The sequence below is a fragment of the Salmo salar genome, chromosome 12 (assembly GCF_965601325.2).
Source record: "Salmo salar chromosome 12, fSalSal1, whole genome shotgun sequence".
Lineage (NCBI taxonomy): Eukaryota > Metazoa > Chordata > Actinopteri > Salmoniformes > Salmonidae > Salmo > Salmo salar.
The window spans coordinates 34235654-34245498 of NC_138302.1; positions in this window are offsets into that span (position 1 = coordinate 34235654).

Here is a 9845-nt window from a genome sequence, read left to right on the forward strand (position 1 = left end):
TCATGTTAGGTCATTTAGAGTGTGTCACTGTTTGTCATAGAATTTTTCCCACATGGCACCTTTCCTTCCGCAGGGCGAGCCAGTTGGGATTCAAACTTCTTTATATACTGTATAACCACTTCTCCAGGCACCATTACACCACTGGGACACCCTATTTCGTTGAGGTCATGTCACTATCCATGGTTTGACTATCAAAACACAACTGAATCAACAACAAAAAATTATTTCACCTTTATTTAACCAGGTAGGCCAGTTGAGAACAAGTTCTCATTTACAACTGTGACCTGGCCAAGATAAAGCAAAGCAGTGTGACAAATAACAGAGTTACACATGTGATAAACAAATGTTCAGTCAATAACAGTAGAAAAATCTATGCACAGTGTGTGCAGATGTAGTAAGGTTAGGGAGGTAAGGCAATAAATTGGCCAACATTCCATTGAAAGCCGCTCAGAACAAGGGACAGTCAAGCCATAACCTAACTTAGCAGGCGTTAGACGCCTGAAACTAGATCCCATACATCACGTGTCAAACTCATCCCACAGATGGCCCCTGTATGCACTCTGCTCATGACAGCTGTCGTGACTTTACTTTCATTCATCTGATGACTTATTTATCTAATCAAATAACTCATTAGGATTTGGGGCACCATGAGAGCGGTTCTTTAAAGAGTTACCATCTCCCGAATTAAACTCTAAAAAGGTCTTTACCTATCACATCCATAAACAGTCAACTTATTAATCATAACCTCATATCATTCTGAAGAGTCGTAACCTCCTGCATCTGCAAAAAACCCAGCCTTAGTTATGATTCAGTACCACACAAATTGGTTGAATTATTTATTTACTAGCCAACTAATGGTAACACAGGATACACATACACACTTAATACATTAGAACAGGCCTGGGCAATTATTTTCCATGGAGGGCCACATTAGAATATATTTTTGCCATCGCGGGCCAGAATCATATTACAGTATTCTACATCATGTGTTGACAGATATCTACTGTAAATCACATCTAGATATGCAACTTTTAACTTTTTTAACATGCACAGAAATAAACCACATCCATGTTCTCCTTTTATGTAGGTATTTTCATTATTAAACATGCAATTAACTACACAGAGGTAAAAATACCCTGTGCATTCAGCACCACGGACAGAATTCTTGTTAACAGTTATGCACAAAAACACAAGAGAGAGAGAACTCAACATTACATTTAAAACTACTCAATCAGTGTGAGGAGTGAAGTCACTGATGAGCATTGACTAGAGCAGTGAAGTCAGGTATAGTTTCGGACGTCGCTATGCTCAGGATTGCTGAGAGTCAGTAAGAGATGATCTGTGCCTTGACTTGTTATATTTCATCACTGAAAATGTCTGTTCACATACATTGGTTGACCCAAACAGTACAAACATCTTCTGAGCATGACTCCTAATCTTTGGAAAGTTTTGTTCATCGAAAGATGCATAGAACCTCGTCAGTTATGTCGTGTCTTTGGCTATGCCGGATTAAGTGATATGACATGCTATTCTATAAAATCCTTTCTCTGTAATTAATATTACCTGATTAAGCTAATCATGTAAATGTAATTAATTAGAAAGTCGGGGCACCACGAAAGAGTGTTTATAGAGCTGTTATCTTCCGAATAAACTCTGAAAGACCTAGTAATATTTTACATCAATAGCAGTCAATATTAATCGTCACCTTATTTCAGTCTCATCTGAAAGTTGTAAATTTTTGGTTATCTTCACGAACCCTGGCTAACAAGTTGAATCAGCAATACAAAATTGGGTTTAATTATTTATTTACTAAACACCTAACTAATCACACAGAATTACATATACACAGAATGCAAATTATGTCATACAGAAAACGACCCTGGTGGACGGAACCTGTATGATGGTTTGTTACACAAAGAGAGGGGGTTGGGCTTGAATGAAAGAGCAGGAAGACTGAGGAACAAAGGGAGAAGCTAAGCTTTCGTAAATACAGTTACTTATGCATTCTAAAAGTACTGCCCATTTGGAAAAGGAAAATGCAATAAATATTTACTCTGAGCTGCGCTTCGGTAGGTTGGTCGTAGATGCTGGCCGTGTTGTCCAACAGAGATCTTCCTGTTCTCGGAAGAATGTCTCTGGTGGTAAATTGGATATGTTGTAGTATCTTCGTTGTGTGTTAGACTGGATACGTCGTCCGTCCTGTCCTAGCCCACGTTTACAGCTGCTGTTGCTAATTCAACGGCTAGGATGTCTCACTTCTTTAGTGAATAAGAGTTCAAAGTTCGTACCATTCACAACCAAAGCTCACGCTGAGGTTGGCTTAGTTCTGTGGTTGACATGTTAGTCCTTTTAACGTATGGACCGTCGTCCTATCGTCCTCGGAATAGATGGTTACATTTTCGTCAAGGGCTTATATAGTGGAGGCAGAGAAGGGTGTGTTTCCTAGTTTATAACCCATGTCTTTTCACAGGGGCGGGCCACTGATTGAGCAGGGCTCTAACCTTATGAAAACCCAATTCTCTCATTTGGAAGCTAAAATTATGTTTAATCTTTTCACAAATAGTTTCATTTAAAAATTGCATTTAAATTGAACAAAAATTCCATGTGAATCTGATAACTATAATGTTTAGACTTTCCCAGATACAGTTTATGTCGTCCTCTCATCAGTCATAATGCCTCAGATGACAACCGAACAGACATCATATTCATTAAGTACCAACGCATATTTTCAACTGGTTCTATTACCGAAATATGGTTCCTTTCCCCCCACTTGTTTGATGTTCCCAGACTCTCTATATTTAACAAAGGCTATTCAAGAGTCCTTCAGTAGAGTCAGAGAGAGAGGGAAGGGAGAAAGGTAAGGTCAAGGTCATGACAGTTACATTGGAGAACTATTCAAAACAAATCACTGCATCAGAATGAAGAGCGATAAGCTCAAGTTGCAGGTCAGTGGGAGCGTTATCCACGTTGAAGGTGAGAGGAAACCAACAGCATGTCCTTTTCCAACACTTTGAAATCCTCAAAACGGCGAGAAAACTCACCGTTCAAATCAAGCAGCAGCGATGTATACCTCTCCTGCTGGTACTCTGATAGGGAACATTCTAGTAGTGTCGGAAGGTGGGTGAGATTGTTGACTTCTACTTGGCGGATCCGGAGGAGTAATTTTCCCTTGAAGGCTTTGACAAGGCTGTAGCTGATGTGCAAAAAGGTCCTTCCCTTGGATTTTTGAATTCAGTTAATTCATCAGGCCATGATGTCCATGGTGAATAAAGAAAACCCTACATTCATTTTCTACTTTCTTTTTCCTTTAAAAACTAATTTTATTGTGCAATTTCTAGCTAGCTACTATTTGTAACTGTGACGTGTGTCAGCCTGTCAGTCCTTGTGCAGTTATTTATACGTGCCTTCAAAATAAATGTCCCACAAGCAGTGGGAGTTAAATCATTACACAAAGGTGAGTATTCATTGGGCTTTTAATTTGAATAACAAATAGGTTTTTCAAAACTTTACTAATCGCAAATTCTTTATGTGATCTGAGCATGATTCCGTGGGCCAGCCTTTGTCTAGGCCTGAATTAGAAACAATTCCCTAGCGGACTTCCACAATATGGCGGCTTATTACAAAAGACATGGAGAGGGTGATAGAGAGACATAATACTTTGGTACATTTAGAGACTACTCTCACAGTAATCATATACTTTGTACACGATCCACCGCCCGTTTGGAGTAAGAAATCATAAATGTATTTACGTGTAAATGTCTTGGTTCTTCGTGCATTTCTGTCAGAACCAGTTCTTCTTGGAAAGGGTGTTTGGCCTTTTTGCGGCACACATGTAAGGCTCCAATTGTCCAAAAGGGGTCCCCACCCGTCTCCTACTGTTGCTCTCCTCTGCTGTCGCCCGGCGTCCAGTTGTGTAGTCCTTAACAGAACTACAGAGCTCACTCTACTTCCACTCGCTCTGGGAGATGATTCTTTGAAGATAGGCTAGCCAGCCGTGTCAATGGTTCTCTGTGGGGTGATGAGAGTAGTGTACTACGGTGATTTGAGAAGAGTAGTAGAATGGTCCCACTTAAATTTGCTTTTCTAGATACTTTACTTATGACAGCTAATCAGCCGTACCAGTGATTGTCCGGAAGGTGGCTATCGTCTTTACCTCGTGTTGAGATTTCAGAGTTCAAACCACTTTGGACACGAGCTGGCCTTTCTGGTCTGATATGTTAATTCTTAGACCATCATATTATACAGTTCATTCAAAAAAATGGAGCGGTTCCACCAGGCTGACACACTCTGACCTCACTCAGTGGGCAGTGACTACTTGTAAAGTTATAGAAACAATTTCCTCTTATAGTTTCTAAGATCACATCCCCCTCTTAACAAAAACACATCTGTAACGGCCATCGTTGAAGAGAGAAGGGGACCAAAGCGCAGCGGGTTGCGTGCTCATCATTATTTTATTTAATTAAAGTGAACACGAAAACAAGAAACAAAGAACGACAGACCGACAGTTTCACAGGCTATAATAACAGCAGTGCAAAATACAACTACCCACAATGAGACAGGTGAAAACAAGCTCCCTAAGTATGACTCCCAATCAGTTACAACGATGTACAGCTGTTTCTGATTGAGAGCCACACCAGGCCAACAAAGAAATACAAAACCTAGAAAACCCAGAAACCCAAAACAAGAACATACACCAAAAACCCCGGAACACATAAATACAATACCCCTCTACATACACATAACCCCCGAACCATATAAAACAAATACCCTCTGCCACGTCCTGACCAAACTACCATAACCAATAACCCCTATACTGGTCAGGACGTGACAACATCATTTTTCACACAACGCATAGAATGGACACTTCACAGATATGGTGTGTATACTTTTCAAGTTTCAGTATTTCCTTAGAAACATTTTTAATGACATCACAAAATAACAACCAAAAGACATTAGTGGTCTTTGGGTCGCCTCTTACCATTCCCTGCGTTTTGTTAGAAATATTGTTCCAGTATTTGCTTTAAAACATGTTAGAGTTTCAGCGGGAAAATGTCTGAAACAAAGGCACATTCCTATGTGTATTTGGAGGGGGAGATAGCTGAAATTTCTTATCCTTGATTTACAACAACCCCCCACCCCCCCCAATGGGTGAAAGGGGGTCTAGCCAAAGTCATCCACTGCAAAGCTGATCCAACCCATCCGGATCCTCACAGGACACAGTGTATACATAGCAAGAGGAGATAGGAATCCAATTGTGTAATGAATGGAGGAATGTATAACACCTCACCCAAACTGTCGGCAAATCACGTTCACGTTGTCATGCTGCGTGTGAGAGAAAAATCACATCTTCACCTTTGTTTAATATTAATAGTTAACAATATGCTTAACAATAGCAATTTCTTTAGTGCCATTGCTGTGCTTTTGAGAAAGGATGCTTCATCTCTTCCATACTCACTCCCCGCAGCTGCTCTAGGCGTGTAGTCAAGGACATGGGATAAAGATAAGCTTGAGGAACCTGTATAGACCTGTATTGTTTCAATTTCTCTTTGCTTCGGCGTAACCTGGTCACACAGCACAACACAGAGCCTCTGAGAAGCGACCACAGTTCTTCAGCCCATCCTGTTATTTTACTATCTTCCAAGGGCACAGCTGTGGGGAGACGGAAGAGAACAGAGGCTGGCTTGGTAGAGAAAGGCGTAACTAACGTTATCACTTGTTGGTGCGCTATGACCCGATACACATAGCCACAAGATGAAAACAAGGTAGCTTATATTACCCTGATCTGCTGGGGAGGGGTGGAACCAACTATGACTAAGCATTTCTTGGGTTTCTATATAAACCCCTTGTGTCTCTGTATTAGTCAAGCTATTCGCTCTGTGTGCATGTAGTGACCTTGCTCCCTTATGAGTGAATAAAGATTTAGTTTAAGTATAACTAACTTGTGTAATAAGTTTCTCTCCTCATTTGATAATACAGATAACCACCACATGCGTCACATGGTTGCTAAGCTAACCGTCACGCAATCCCTTCTCAAATTCAGGGTATGAGTCGAGAAAAGTACATAATGTTACAATTCCAAAGCTATAAATTACACACTGTATAGTAAGTTAATTATCTCACATCCCGGAATAGATTTGTAATCTTGTACTTTTATTTGACAAAATTCATGCTAATGTTGGGTTTTTAAGCTGGCGCCCAATTGCCTCCCATTCACTCTTTGAAGGAGAGCTCTCCTCGTCTCAAAATCACCCAGAATGCACTGCATGGCCCATTGACATAGCATGGGCAACGTACACAATGGGCGTTCATTAGAATCGTATTGAGTTCTCCCATCTCCTCAAAAGTATCTCTGGCTCTGCTCAACGAACTAAGAGACATGAGAGTGCTTTTAGGTATTTTTGGCAACTCTAAACTCCGACAACATTCAAGGAACATTATACATTTGTTTTAAATAATCTGTCATCTTATATTAGACGAGGTTTAAGCACTTAACACCATGTTATGATCTTAGTCAGATAAGACTGCATTGTGCAGCAGAGCACGAGCAAATGGCTCAGCTTCAGTGCCGATTTTAGCATGTTGGTGGGGCAAACCCCCCAAAAAACAACACGAAACAATACATTAATTGCATTATAATGGTGACAAACTGTTAGGGCCTATATAAAGCTGTCCCAACAACTTACCACTGCTACACCTGGCTATCAGCGGCGCCTTGTCGGGCAGCCAAACAGTTCATTCAGCCTTATTTACTGCCATTTAAAAAAAATATATAGCCGATATGGCTGACTTACTTAAACAAATGTGGTTTCTACTGAAAATTGAGATGTACAAACTACAGCATAAGGGGACGATAAGTGGATAAGAGGCAATCAGTAATTTCAATTAAGACATTAATGAGCGAGCTAGGACAGACATAGTCAATATAACCATTTGTTCAGCACTTTTGAAATGTACAGTGACAGAATTCAGAAGATGGGCTTTTCTTACAGTGTTCTCCCTGTACATGAAGTCAGAACCATAGGACAAATAAAGGGGGCATATAAGCTCTTACCATATTCAATGATTACATTTCCCTAAGACAGGTTATAGGCTACATGTGCACCACCAAGTTAGAACAGTAGGTGAAAGAAAGAGGTGATAATAGACCAAATTATTAGGGTGAGACACATGGGCTACTAACAACTTACTACACAACATACACTTTGTATTACATTCTTAGCTACAGTATACATATCTCCTTGGCATACTACATTCATGCAGCAGCATAGAATACATTTTTGGACTCACCTTGTTGTGCTGTGCTCACTTGAACAGGAAGGTGGTGCGACAGTCCTTCGTGGGCAAATTTTGTCCACCACAGAAAGCACTGAGCTATGCTGAAACACCTGCCTTTTGGAACTGCATTACCTAAGAAAACAAGAGACCATGTTTGTATGTGACTTTATTAAACACAATGATAATTATATTTTGAACATTGTTTGCAAACTGATGTGACACGTATTAATGCCAAAATAACAAAAATCAGGCAAGCCCCACCCAACAACAAAAAAACCTGCCCTGAATGATGGGTTGCCACTGGTCATTAGGCATGTAGCCTGAATTGATGTGTCCATGCGTGCCTCTGTCTCAGCCACTCATCTCCGCCTTGACAAAATTGCAAGTGTTCTCCTCAAACCACAACGAGCATATACCACCCAGTTTCCAGTCAATTCGCTAATGTTTCATGTGGCAGTACTGTTCAATAATGGTTCAATAGCCCATAGTTTTTTTGCGGGGGGGTGTTGTATTAACACTTTCACCCCGAGTCTGTCATAAAACCTTAAAGAAGAAGACTATCAAACGGCAACTGAATCAACATTCCACACAAAGCAATGATATTTACTCTCGGGTATGGCCGGGTATTGAGGACCATGTATGTTGCATTGATCCGATCTGTAATAGACTATGGCAGTATAGCGCATGGTTTGGCAGCCAGGACCTCATTGGAAAGGCTAGATGTCATACAGGGTCAAGGACTATGTAGTAGTTTGCGCTATAACCTGTTACGGTGATATATATATATATAGGCCTAAAGGCCGAGTCAATAAGAAGACAAGGTGGCAGAATAAATTCAACTACACCTTTGTTTTTAATCACAAAACCTGATCGCAACCTCTGTCCAGTGAAGTCCACAAAGCATATTGCATGTACAGTAACATGACCTACAGCATGGTCAAGCTAAACTACTATTGATTACCACAAGTCACAAAGAAAACAGGAGCAGCCTCCACTTTTCCACCACCATTTCAACATCAAATCACCTATGCTTAGTCAAATACAGTAACAACTAAAAGACACCAAAAATGATTTAGTCCAATCAATGTAAGCTAAACATGACGTGGCCAGGGGCACAACAAGGTATGAATTAATAGTTGGATCAGAATCGACGTTATAATCACTGGCCAGTACATAGAATTAAGTAAAACCACAAGTCCAAATCCCTATCTCCATCCAATGCAAATTTAGGAAAAGGCTTATTTTAGCTAGCTGGCCACCAGAGGACAACACAACAGTTCAAGTTCTCTGTCAATGACGTATGCGCTCAATGGGATTTGATAGGAGTGACGCCAAATCCAAACTGTTTCGCTCGCTTAGATGCTTTCTCCTGTGAGATACATTCAGCGTCTTGCGAATTTAAGGGAAATTATGAAACACAGAAACAAAATTAATGAATGTTTTTTTTATTGGTCCATTTTTTTTTAGAAACCTGGCTTCCCTTGGCATCCATGAATACACTCCACTAACTACATGTGGAGATGGGGGATATGCCATTGCAGATGAGACAGCAGCTGGCAATTATTGGGTCAACCTACAGGGACATGGGGCGTCTCATCCTGTGAAAGGCATTTTACAGGCATGCTGGGAACATGAGCGAGGACAGAACACGATCTTTGGGTAGGTAATACCCATGCGAGGGAGATGGGACTGTAGGGAAGGGAGTTTAGTCCAACGGTAGCTATTCTTGTGAACCCACCGTGGCTACTCCCACCTCTTTTAGTTGATCTAGAAGTGACGGAGAGACTACAGAAAGATGAAGAGAGTGTTGATCCATCTGATCTGTTTAATAGACAGCTGGATACTGTGTATCGGCATTGTGGCCATTTACACAGATGGTTCAAAAGATCCAAGGACAGGACGTACTGGGTCAGCATTTGTAGTACAGGAATTTGGGGTGGCAGTCAGGAAACATATTACAGATCATCTGGCGGTATATACGGTAGAGCTGATGGCCACACTGGCCTTGCGGTGGGTGGAGGTAGTCAAGCCAGACAGTAGTTATTTCCTCTGATTCATGTGCAGTGTTTGAGTCTGCAGTCCTTTAGTACACGTAGCAGACAATACCGGCTTTATGCCATACTACAAACCCAAGCCAAGGTTAGACAGATGGGTATACAGACAAGATTGACTTGGGTCCCAGCCCAAGTGTGGGCGAAGGGGAACAAGGCAGTTGATGTACTGGCTAAACAAGAACTTAGTAGTGGGGATGTTGGTGTTTAGGTTTCAAATTAGTAAGGCAGAGGCAAAAAGCCTGATATGGACAGTGGTGGTGCAGAGATGGCAGGAGCAGTGGAATAGAGATACTAAGGGTAGACATTTATTCTAAGTACAGAGGAATGTCGGGAAGGGGAGGACGGCAGGAAGAGACAGAAGAGAGGGGGCTATTTTTACAAGATTAAGGGTGGGACACAGCCGGTTAAATAAGACTTTATGGGAAAGCATCCAACAGGAAAGTATGATTATTGCCAGGAAACAGAGACAGTGGAGCTTGTATTGACATAGTGTAGGCAGTATGAGCAGGGAAGAGT